The following is a 10,688-nucleotide window of genomic DNA, read 5'->3' on the forward strand; positions in this document are numbered from 1 at the left end:
CACGTGGTGCCACCTGCTTGGAACAATGTTCAAACACTTGATTCTTTGTGGGACTTTTGGCACCCAAACCTTAAGGAGGACACACACACACACACACACACACACACACACACACTCTACATCTAGACATGACACAACTAGCTGTGCCCTGACTGAGAGTACTTCAAGGGTCAGCTGATGGACCTTAGACAAGAGGTTGGGGTGAAAGTCAGGAAAGTCTCATAAAGGATAAACACTTGGCAGTGGGAAAAGCTAGAAAAGTGGAGGCAGGAGGATCAGTTCAAGTTCTCTTTGGTCACACAGGGATGCTGAGGCCAGCCTGTGCTACAGGAGACCCTGCCTCACCAAATACAAAAGAAATAGCAAAGAGAAGATGAGGAAGGACTGCTTTTGTTTTCTGCATGACCTAGGTTCCCAACTGCTTCAAAAGTTCAAGTTTGCTGTTACACGCGGGGCCTAGCCACAAGTGCTTGTGACAACAATGCTTGAGGGTGGAGGGCTGATCAGCCATTTCCATGCTCCTGAAGCTAGGCTGCTGTCACCTCCCACCAAAAGTCATCAGTTTTTCACATTAAGTGGACCTCACAGCACCCACCCAAGCTGCGGGACATACTTCAGAGAAACTGGGTGGAAGTTTACAGGAGGTCAACAAGGATGTTCACTCTTCAGAGAACGTGCATCACTCACTTGAGCACTGGATAGCAAGTCTAGTCAACTAAACCATCACACAATGAAAGGGAGACACAGGTACCGTTCAGCAAAGGGCAACAAAGTGCAACTTGCCAGTTCTGTAATCAGATATCAGATTTTTGGAAGTCACAGACCATAGTCCCTCCTCTCATCACCAATACCTTGGCAAAACAGAAAGGAACCTGAAGGGCTTTGTTGCTGGACCATGAAGGTTCTGTTACCCACTGCCTTTCCCCAAACATGAACAGATTAAGGTTGGAGGAAGGAGTTTTATCCAAGCCTAGACTTGGAAATTTGGGTAGACTGCCCTTGACAATAAAAAGTCCCCTGCTTCTCCAAAAAGACAGGTGCTTATTTTGGGGCTTGGGGTCTGTGCAGTGCTGGGCAGATAATTCCAGCACTAGGCAGTTTTTGTTCCTGAATATGTTCTTTGACCTGTAGGACCAGCAGAACTCAAGAGCACAGGCTCGACTCTTTGCTTCAAAATCATTATTGCCCTCCCCTCCGGTGCCTGATAACACCCTAGCTCGGTGCCATAATCGCCCTCCTTAAGACAGAAGATAACCCATGAACATACAGCTGCAGGCAGAGAGAAGGACAGAAGTAGGCTGGAGGGACAGGGCATGGCAAGTCTCACCAAGGAAAGTCCCATCCTTCCTCAAAGAACAAGCTCCTTTTAGACTTACACTTATTCTATCCCTGAATTCCTTTTCAGCTGCCCTGTTCCACAATCACCATCACAAGATCTGAGCTGACGCTTGTCTCTAGCTCCTTTGTTGGACTCATGCCTCTTGACCTGCCAGGAAGATCCTGAGATAATCAGCTAGGAGGAGACTTTGTGCTAGAGCCCAGAGACACATTGGTGTCCTTCCTTAAGAGACCATCCTGTGTGTTCATCAGTCCTCTGGACAGGAGTCCACAGCACTTGGCCCGTACTTGTACTTGGGAAGCACGGTGCTGAACAGCAAAGGGAAAGAGTGAGGGGCTTGGAAGGGGTGGGCAGTAGGCAGTGTCATCAGGGGAATGTATTCAAAGTTCTCCATGTACACGTATGGAAGTGTCACTGGGTGATTGATCACTCGTGTTGTGTAGTTGATATAAATACTGTGATAGCGAGACACAATCAAAGTGAACATGAGATAGATGAAGAATATAACGGTAAGCATAATCATGCCTGAAACCAATGAATGAATAAATAGAGGCGATTGCCACAAAACTGACAGTGTTAGAGGGAAACTCAATCTGCTGAGGGTCAACAGGTCTGGTTGTCCTAGGGGAGCTGGCCAATGCTGTGATTCACCAACTCTCAAACCATTCAATCTAGCAACCAATGGCTGCCACACTTGATGGGACCAAACCCTGTCCCAGTGAGTTCTCTATGTGGCCAGGTTCCACCATTCCTCACAAGGACTCTTTGTGATGTCAGAGCAAGGAACGACCTAGCCATGCCTGGGCACCAACCACACCGATTCCCCCAGTTTCTGCCTGCAAGGACAGGGAAGGCATGGTAGTAGGAAAGGCAGGTAGCCGAAGGAGTAGGGACCTGAGCCAGCCAGCCAGTTTTGTCCAGTTTTCCCTTGGTGCCAGTGACACTCTTCCTCCTGTAAGACCCCACTTCCCCACACAGTGCCACATGCCGGGGCCCAGTGTTCAAACACGTGACTCTTTGTGGTACATTTGCCATCTCAAGCAGCAGGCTCCAGAGGGTTGTCCTCAGGTGCGCTGTGGACACTCATGCCCATCCTTTAGGGCACAGGTAGCATGCTTCCCTTTTCCCCTGCTCCCTGGCACTCTAGCGGCTCTCTGCATACAAAGCTCAGCACATACACACTCATCAAGGACATCAGTTCCTTTGTCATTCGACTCAGGTGAACGAAAAATGGAGAGTGGCCTCGGGCTGAGGTTAGGATGCTGTGGTGGCTAATCACTGTTGTCAAAATGAGTACACCAAGAATTAACTGAGAGGGTGGCTCTCAGGAGTCTATGGGGTGACCCTACCTGAGACTCCTATCAGCAGGGGATATGGAGCCTGATGTGGCCCCCTCCTGCAGCCATGCAGGACTTCCAGTCAAGGGGGCCAGTGGAGGGAACTCACCCACCCACAAAGCCTTCCACCCAAAGTGTGTCCCGCCTACAGGAAGTGCAGGATTAAACAGGGAGCCGAGATGGAGGGAACTGGCAACCAATGACTGACCCCACTTGAGACCGACCCTAGGGGAGAGAGAGGCAACCGTTGACTCTACTAATAATACTGTGCTCTGCTTGCAGATGGGAGCCTAGCATAACTGTCTTCTGAGAGGCTTCATCCAGCAGTGAATGGAAACAAATGCATAGACCCACAGCCAAACACTAGATGGAGTTTGGGGAATCTTGTGGTAGAGTGGGAAGAAGGAGTGAGGGAGCTGGAGGGGTCAAGGATACCACGAGAAGACCCACAGAGTCAACTAAACCAGGTCCATGGGGGCTCACAGAGACTGAATCACCAACCAAAGGGGGATGTCTGGGCTGGACCTTGGCCCCCTACACATATGTAGCAGAGGTGCAGATTGTCCTTCATGTTGGTGCCCTAACAAGGGCTGTCTCTTCCTCTATTGCCTGCCTTTGGATCCCTTTGCCCTAGCTGCTCTGCCTTGTCTGGTGTCAGTGGGAGAGGATGCATGCAGTCCTTTGGGCAACTTGATGTGCCAGGGTGAGCTGGTGCCCATGGGGGACCTCCGTTTCTCTGAGGAGAATGGGAGTGGGGAATGGTGTGAGGGCATGTGAGGGAGGGAATAGGAGGACAGTTTATGTTTATGAAACTTACTCTACGGGAGTCTGAAATCTTCAAAAATCCAGGAATGTCTTGTCACTGATGCAGAAGTCCAGTTACTCTCTAACAAGAACTTCTGCTCTGTAAGACAAGAGGAGTGGAGAATGGTGTGAGTGTGTAAGGGAGGGAATAGAAGGAGAGTTTATGTTTATTAAACAAACATAATAAAATATTGTAGGTTAGAGAACAGAAGGCACTTACTATATGGTGGTCAAAACAGCTTCTAAACTGCGAGTATAGTCTGTCACGGGCACAGAAGTCCAGTTGCTCTCCAACCAAGAGCTTCTGTTCTGTAAGACAAGAAGCAGGCTCAGCCGGAGCCTTCAGTGGATAGGTGTCACAATGGCTCCTTGTGATGTCAGAGTAAGGAATGGACCAGTTCCCTCACATTCTGTCCTCAGGGACGGGAAAGCTGGTCTAGGGCAGTGGGGCAGTAGGGGCCTGAGAATGCTGGTTACACTCCAGTGTCTGTCCACAGTGATGCCCAGAGGCCCACCTCTTCCTGCTAGGCCCACTGTCCAAGGTCCACAGTTTGCCCCACGTGGTGCCACCTGCTTGGAACAATGTTCAAACACTTGATTCTTTGTGGGACTTTTGACACCCAAACCTTAAGGAGGACACACACACACACACACACACACACACACACACACACTCTACATCTAGACATGACACAACTAGCTGTGCCCTGACTGAGAGTACTTCAAGGGTCAGCTGATGGACCTTAGACAAGAGGTTGGGGTGAAAGTCAGGAAAGTCTCATAAAGGATAAACACTTGGCAGTTGGAAAAGCTTGAAAAGTGGAGGCAGGAGGATCAGCTCAAGTCCTCTTTGGCCACACAGGGATGCTGAGGCCAGCCTGTGCTACTGGAGACCCTGCCTCACCAAATACAAAAGAAATAGCAAAGAGAAGATGAGGAAGGACTGCTTTTGTTTTCTGCATGACCTAGGTTCCCAACTGCTTCAAAAGTTCAAGGTTGCTGTTACACACAGGGCCTAGCCACAAGTGCTTGTGACAACAACGCTTGAGGGTGGAGGGCTGATCAGCCATTTCCATGCTCCTGAAGCTAGGCTGCCGTCACCTCCCACCAAAAGTCATCAGTTTTTCACATTAAGTGGACCTCACAGCACCCACCCAAGCTGCGGGACATACGCCAGAGAAACTGGGTAGAAGTTTACAGGAGGTCAACAAGGATGTTCACTCTTCAGAGAACGTGCATCACTCACTTGAGCACTGGATAGCAAGTCTAGTCAACTAAACCATCACACAATGAAAGGGAGACACAGGTACCGTTCAGCAAAGGGCAACAAAGTGCAACTTGCCAGTTCTGTAATCAGATATCAGATTTTTGGAAGTCACAGACCATAGACCCTCCTCTCATCACCAATACCTTGGCAAAACAGAAAGGAACCTGAAGGGCTTTGTTGCTGGACCATGAAGGTTCTGTTACCCACTGCCTTTCCCCAAACATGAATAGATTAAGGTTGGAGGAAGGAGTTTTATCCAAGCCTAGACTTGGAAATTTGGGTAGACTGCCCTTGACAATAAAAAGTCCCCTGCTTCTCCAAAAAGACAGGTGCTTATTTTGGGGCTTGGGGTCTGTGCAGTGCTGGGCAGATAATTCCAGCACTAGGCGGTTTTTGTTCCTGAATATGTTCTTTGACCTGTAGGACCAGCAGAACTCAAGAGCACAGGCTCGACTCTTTGCTTCAAAATCATTATTGCCCTCCCCTCCGGTGCCTGATAACACCCTAGCTCGGTGCCATAATCGCCCTCCTTAAGACAGAAGATAACCCATGAACATACAGCTGCAGGCAGAGAGAAGGACAGAAGTAGGCTGGAGGGACAAGGCATGGCAAGTCTCACCAAGGAAAGTCCCATCCTTCCTCAAAGAACAAGCTCCTTTTAGACTTACACTTATTCTATCCCTGAATTCCTTTTCAGCTGCCCTGTTCCACAATCAGCATCACAAGATCTGAGCTGACGCTTGTCTCTAGCCCCTTTGTTGGACTCATGCCTCTTGACCTGCCAGGAAGATCCTGAGATAACCAGCTAGGAGGAGACTTAGTGCTAGAGCCCAGAGACACATTGGTGTCCTTCCTTAAGAGACCATCCCGTGTGTCCATCAGTCCTCTGGACAGGAGTCCACGGCACTTGGCCCGTACTTGTACTTGGGAAGCAAGGTGCTGAACAGCAAAGGGAAAGAGTGAGGGGCTTGGAAGTGGTGGGCAGTAGGCAGTGTCATCAGGGGAATGTATTCAAAGTTCTCCATGTACATGTACGGAAGTGTCACTGGGAGATCGATCACTCGTGTTGTGTAGTTGATATAAATACTGTGATAGCGAGACACAATCAAAGTGAACATGAGATAGATGAAGAATATAACGGTAAGCATAATCATGCCTGAAACCAATGAATGAATAAATAGAGGCGATTGCCACAAAACTGACAGTGTTAGAGGGAAACTCAATCTGCTGAGGGTCAACAGGTCTGGTTGTCCTAGGGGAGCTGGCCAATGCTGTGATTCACCAACTCTCAAACCATTCAGTCTAGCAACCAATGGCTGCCACACTTGATGGGACCAAACCCAGTCACAGTGAGTTCTCTATGTGGCCAGGTTCCACCATTCCTCACAAGGACTCTTTATGATGTCAGAGCAAGGAATGACCTAGCCATGCTTGGGCACCAACCATACTGATTCCCCCAGTTTCTGCCCATAAGGACAGGGAAGGCATGGTAGCAGGACAGGCAGGTAGCTAAAGGAGTAGGGACCTGAGCCAGCCAGTCAGTTCTGTCCAGTTTTCCCTTGGTGCCAGTGACCCTCTTCCTCCTGTAAGAGCCCAGTTTATGTGCAAATATGCGAAGCTCAGTGAGTGGGTAATTCCTTTCCATATTTGATGCAAAAATGGAAAATTAATTTGTTCTTTAGAATAAGCAGTGAAATCCTAATAACACAGTCTCAGTGGAATCAGGGAGGAAAACGCATGCTCAGCTACTGCAGTGTCATTTTGCTCTGGGGTTTGTGGGGTTCAGGGTAAGGGCAGGAAAACCCGGATGCTCTGCTAAGTCCAACTGAACACTGTTGGGTGTGGAATTTGTGAACACAGCCCTAAGACTAGTTGGGAAAACCTCCCAGGATTAAACTGGTTCACCCGAAGGCAGAGGGTGGTAGCTGTGAAGCAATAGGCTAAGACTATTGAACTCCTTTGGTTTTCCTGATGAGAGAAAATGGATCCCAAAGCCTTTGCAATGGCTTTGCAACCCTCCAGTGTGCTGACCACCATGGTTGATATTGGAGCCTTAAGGATTGCATTCTTGCTAAGAATCCTACAATGACTGTGTCCCCATTTTACAGATGGAAAACTGCGGCTTTTTGATGGTCACCGTTTTTTGTTTTCTTGTTTTTCAAGACAGGCTTTCTCTGTGTAGCCCTGGCTGTTCTGTCGTTTACTCTGTACACCAGGCTGATCTCAAACTCAGACAGCCACCTTTCTCTGTCTCCCAAGTGAGAGATTAAAGATTTACAACACAGACACACACACACACACACACACACACACACACACACACACAAACACATAAAAGCCAGGTGATCAAAAGACCATATAGTTCAGTTCAAAAATCGATTCAAAAATCAAAATTGTATGTAATCCTTATGGTATTAGTAGATTTCCCTGAATCTTAATATAATTGCTGGCTCTCAATATGTACAATGAGTTGTTTGTCATATAGAAACTGCTGACTTTATTCCTGATGGTTTAGAATTAACTTTATTATTCATGCAACTGCCAAAGACTTAACAAAAGTAGAAACCCTCCGTTATATATCACGCAGATTCGGTCTCATACACGCTTTCCAGGTCCATTGGTACAAGCAAATGAGGAAACTGATCAATTACAACACCTCAACATTTCATGAAAGACACGATGTTAAAAGTAACAGATAATTTTTTTTCTATAACTTGGGCAACAAGCAAAGAAATAAAAAATGTCCCACATGTCCTCTGTATAACCACACTCGACTGCATGCTGGAAGTAAGCCTAGGGATACGAAAAAAGTGAAATATGGCAGATGGATGTGTTTCATTCTGCACAATTTGGAAAACAAAGGTATGTACACCGTACCATAGGTGTATACCCAGGGTTTCAAAGGGCAACTGCTTTAAGTGTAATTACACAGTTATTGGAAATAATGGAAATTTTGGGGATACCTTCACAAATTAAGACTGATAATGAACCTACATATATATCTAGTAAGATGAAGCAATTCTTTGCCTATTATACTATAAATCTTTATACTATAAATGATTTATAAAACTTTATACTATAAATGTTTTATAAAATCTTTATACTATAGTATAAAATGATCTTTATATAACTTATACTATTATAAAGATTTATAAATCATTTATACTATAGTATAAAGATCATTTAAATGATCCCTATATAATTTATACTATAAAGATTTATAAATCATTTATACTATAGTATACTCTAAATGATAGTATAGTATAAATGATATCATTTATACTATATTTAGTATCATTTATACTATACTACCATTTATACTTTACTTATATTATACTTTATAGTATAAGTATAAATTATATCATTTATACTATATATAGTATCATTTATACTATACTATCATTTATACTATATATAGTATCATTTGTACTATACTATCATTTAAATGATCGTATAATATAAAGGATAGTATAGTATAAATGATACCATGTATACTATATATAGTATCATTTATACTATACTATCCTTTATAGTATATATAGTATCATTTATACTATACTATCATTTATACTATATATAGCATCATTTATACTATACTACCATTTATACTTTACTATCCTTTATAGTATACTAAAGTATAAATGATTTATAAATCACTTATACTATACTATAATTTATCCTATACTATCATTTATTGTGTACTATAGTATAAATGATTTATAAATCTTTATATTATAAATTATATAGAAGTCATTTAAATGATCTTTATACTATAGTGTAAATGATTTATAAATCTTTATAATAATATAAGTTATATAAAGATCATTTTATACTATACTATAAAAATTTTATAAATCATTTATACTATACAGTCTAGGGAGAAAGAACACAAGAGATGAAGTCTTACCACTGTGATACTTGGATGGAAAGATAAGGCTTCCCAGAACTCTCCCCAAAGGCTGTGCAAGGCTGATTAACTGTGCAAGAATATGCAAAGGGCAGAGACTTGAAGAAATGGAAGCAGCCTTAAGATCTGTCCAGCTGGTACATACACGAGGTAGGGGCTTGAGGCTGCCATGACACAGGGACACAGTGGGTTGCTCCTCCAAGAGTCTCTAGTTAGACTTGTCAGGACACCTATCACATCTTCACAGTGTGGCATGTGGTGGTGAGTGTGGGATCCAATGTGAATGGTTGCCTTGAAGGAACAAGAATAGATATGCAAGAGGTGAGTAACTAGGGCAGAATTGGTGTCAAGAGAGGGCACAGCTACCACTGCAGTCACTCCAAAACTGAGTTTTCCAGGCTTTGTTCTGAGTTGGGTCTGAGGACTCAAGCAATGTAACCTGTGATGGGATTGGCATGTTTGTGGGTGCGGGGCACTTGCAAAAGGATGGCAGGAGGCTCTTTCTAAAGAATTCCCATCAGGCTGCTTGTAGGCCTCAGTTCTCAACATGGGAACCCATCTTGGGGCAGGTAGAACAGGCAGACTGGAAACTATAGCACTAGGGAGAGATTAGTTACAAAGGACAGAAGGAAAAGTGAATAACATGAAGTGAAGTAATGCACTCACCTGGTGCTGAGGGTGGCTCCAAGGTCCCTTTTCATTGGAGTCATGTTCTTACATGAGGCGGCCTTTGTCTTAGCAGGTGGCAGGCAGCAGCAGCACAGATGTCTGAGGCCGTTCATGATTGTCTTCTTCACCCGCTTCCAGCGTTGACGCTGGTTGTGGGGGGAAGCTGTGCCAGTGTCCTGAGGCTGGCCAAGTGTGATGTTGTCCTCGGTCTCTTTTTGAGGGAGAGCTGTGCCAGCGTCCTGAGGCTGGCCAGGCCTGATGTTGTCGCCCTCATTCTCTTCCTCCTTGGTCTCTTCAGTTATGATGGTATCCTCCTTGATCTCTTTTGTTGTGATGGTATCTCGTATGATGGTGTCTGGTATGATGGTGTTTCCCTCGTTCTCTTCCTCCTTGGTCTCTTCAGTCATGGTGTCCTCCTTGATCTCTTTTGTCGTGATGGTGTCTCATATGATGGTGTCTGGTATGATGGTGTTTGGTACGATGGTGTCTGGTATGATGGTGTCCTCCTTGGTCAATTATAGTGTGATGGTGTGTGGTAGGATGGTTTATTGGGGCAGGTGGGACAGGGAGATTGGAAACTATATCACTATGGGGAGAAGTTTTTTTTTTTTTTTTTTTTTAATATGGAACACTTCACGAATTTGCATGTCATCCTTGCGCAGGGGCCATGCTAATCTTCTCTGTATCGTTCCAATGTTCCAATTTTAGTATATGTGCTGCCGAAGCAAGCACGAGAAGTTTTACTTTGTGGAAAAGATCATATTTCCTGCCAAGAAATGGGGAGTAAAGGACATTCACTACCCAGAGGGCAGTCTGTGATGTTTATGCAGGCTGGGGGAGAGAGCAAGGGATCAGTGTGCCACATAAAGCTTTAGGGCACCTCTGCACCTCAGCCGTTCCCCTCCCCTCAGTGCTGGAGGCTACAAGAACTCACACCCTGCATAGCTTTTACATAGGTGGTGAAGATTCAAATTCAGTCTTTATGCTTGTGCAGAAAGCACTGTTACCTCACCTCTACCCAGCCCAGACCCGCTCCACCCCTCCAGCCTCTCATTGGGTTTCAGAAGATTACTGTTTTTTCTTCTTTTTCTGAATGGTCATTCTACACCAATTAAGAATTCTCCACTGTGCCATTCCTCAACCCCTGGCAAACACCATTGCATTTTCCTTTCTTGAAAAATTACAGTACAGTACTCTCAGTTCCACCCCTAGATGTACAGAAGCTTGTCATTCTGTGACTGACAGGTCACTGGAAGTATGTATTCCTCTGTGGTGGACCTACACCTACAGGTGGCTTTCCTTCCTGTTCAAGCTGAGTAATAGTCCATGATATATAAAGGCCACATGTGGTTGGTACATTCATCT

General features: G+C 45.1%; 1 pseudogene; it reads right to left on the bottom strand.

Annotated features, from left to right (window-relative positions):
• Positions 1-9,940: 9,940 nt before the first annotated feature.
• LOC132654393 (U6 spliceosomal RNA) lies at positions 9,941-10,055 on the bottom strand (annotated as a pseudogene).
• Positions 10,056-10,688: the final 633 nt, after the last annotated feature.

This window comes from Meriones unguiculatus, chromosome 5, assembly GCF_030254825.1.
Source record: "Meriones unguiculatus strain TT.TT164.6M chromosome 5, Bangor_MerUng_6.1, whole genome shotgun sequence".
Lineage (NCBI taxonomy): Eukaryota > Metazoa > Chordata > Mammalia > Rodentia > Muridae > Meriones > Meriones unguiculatus.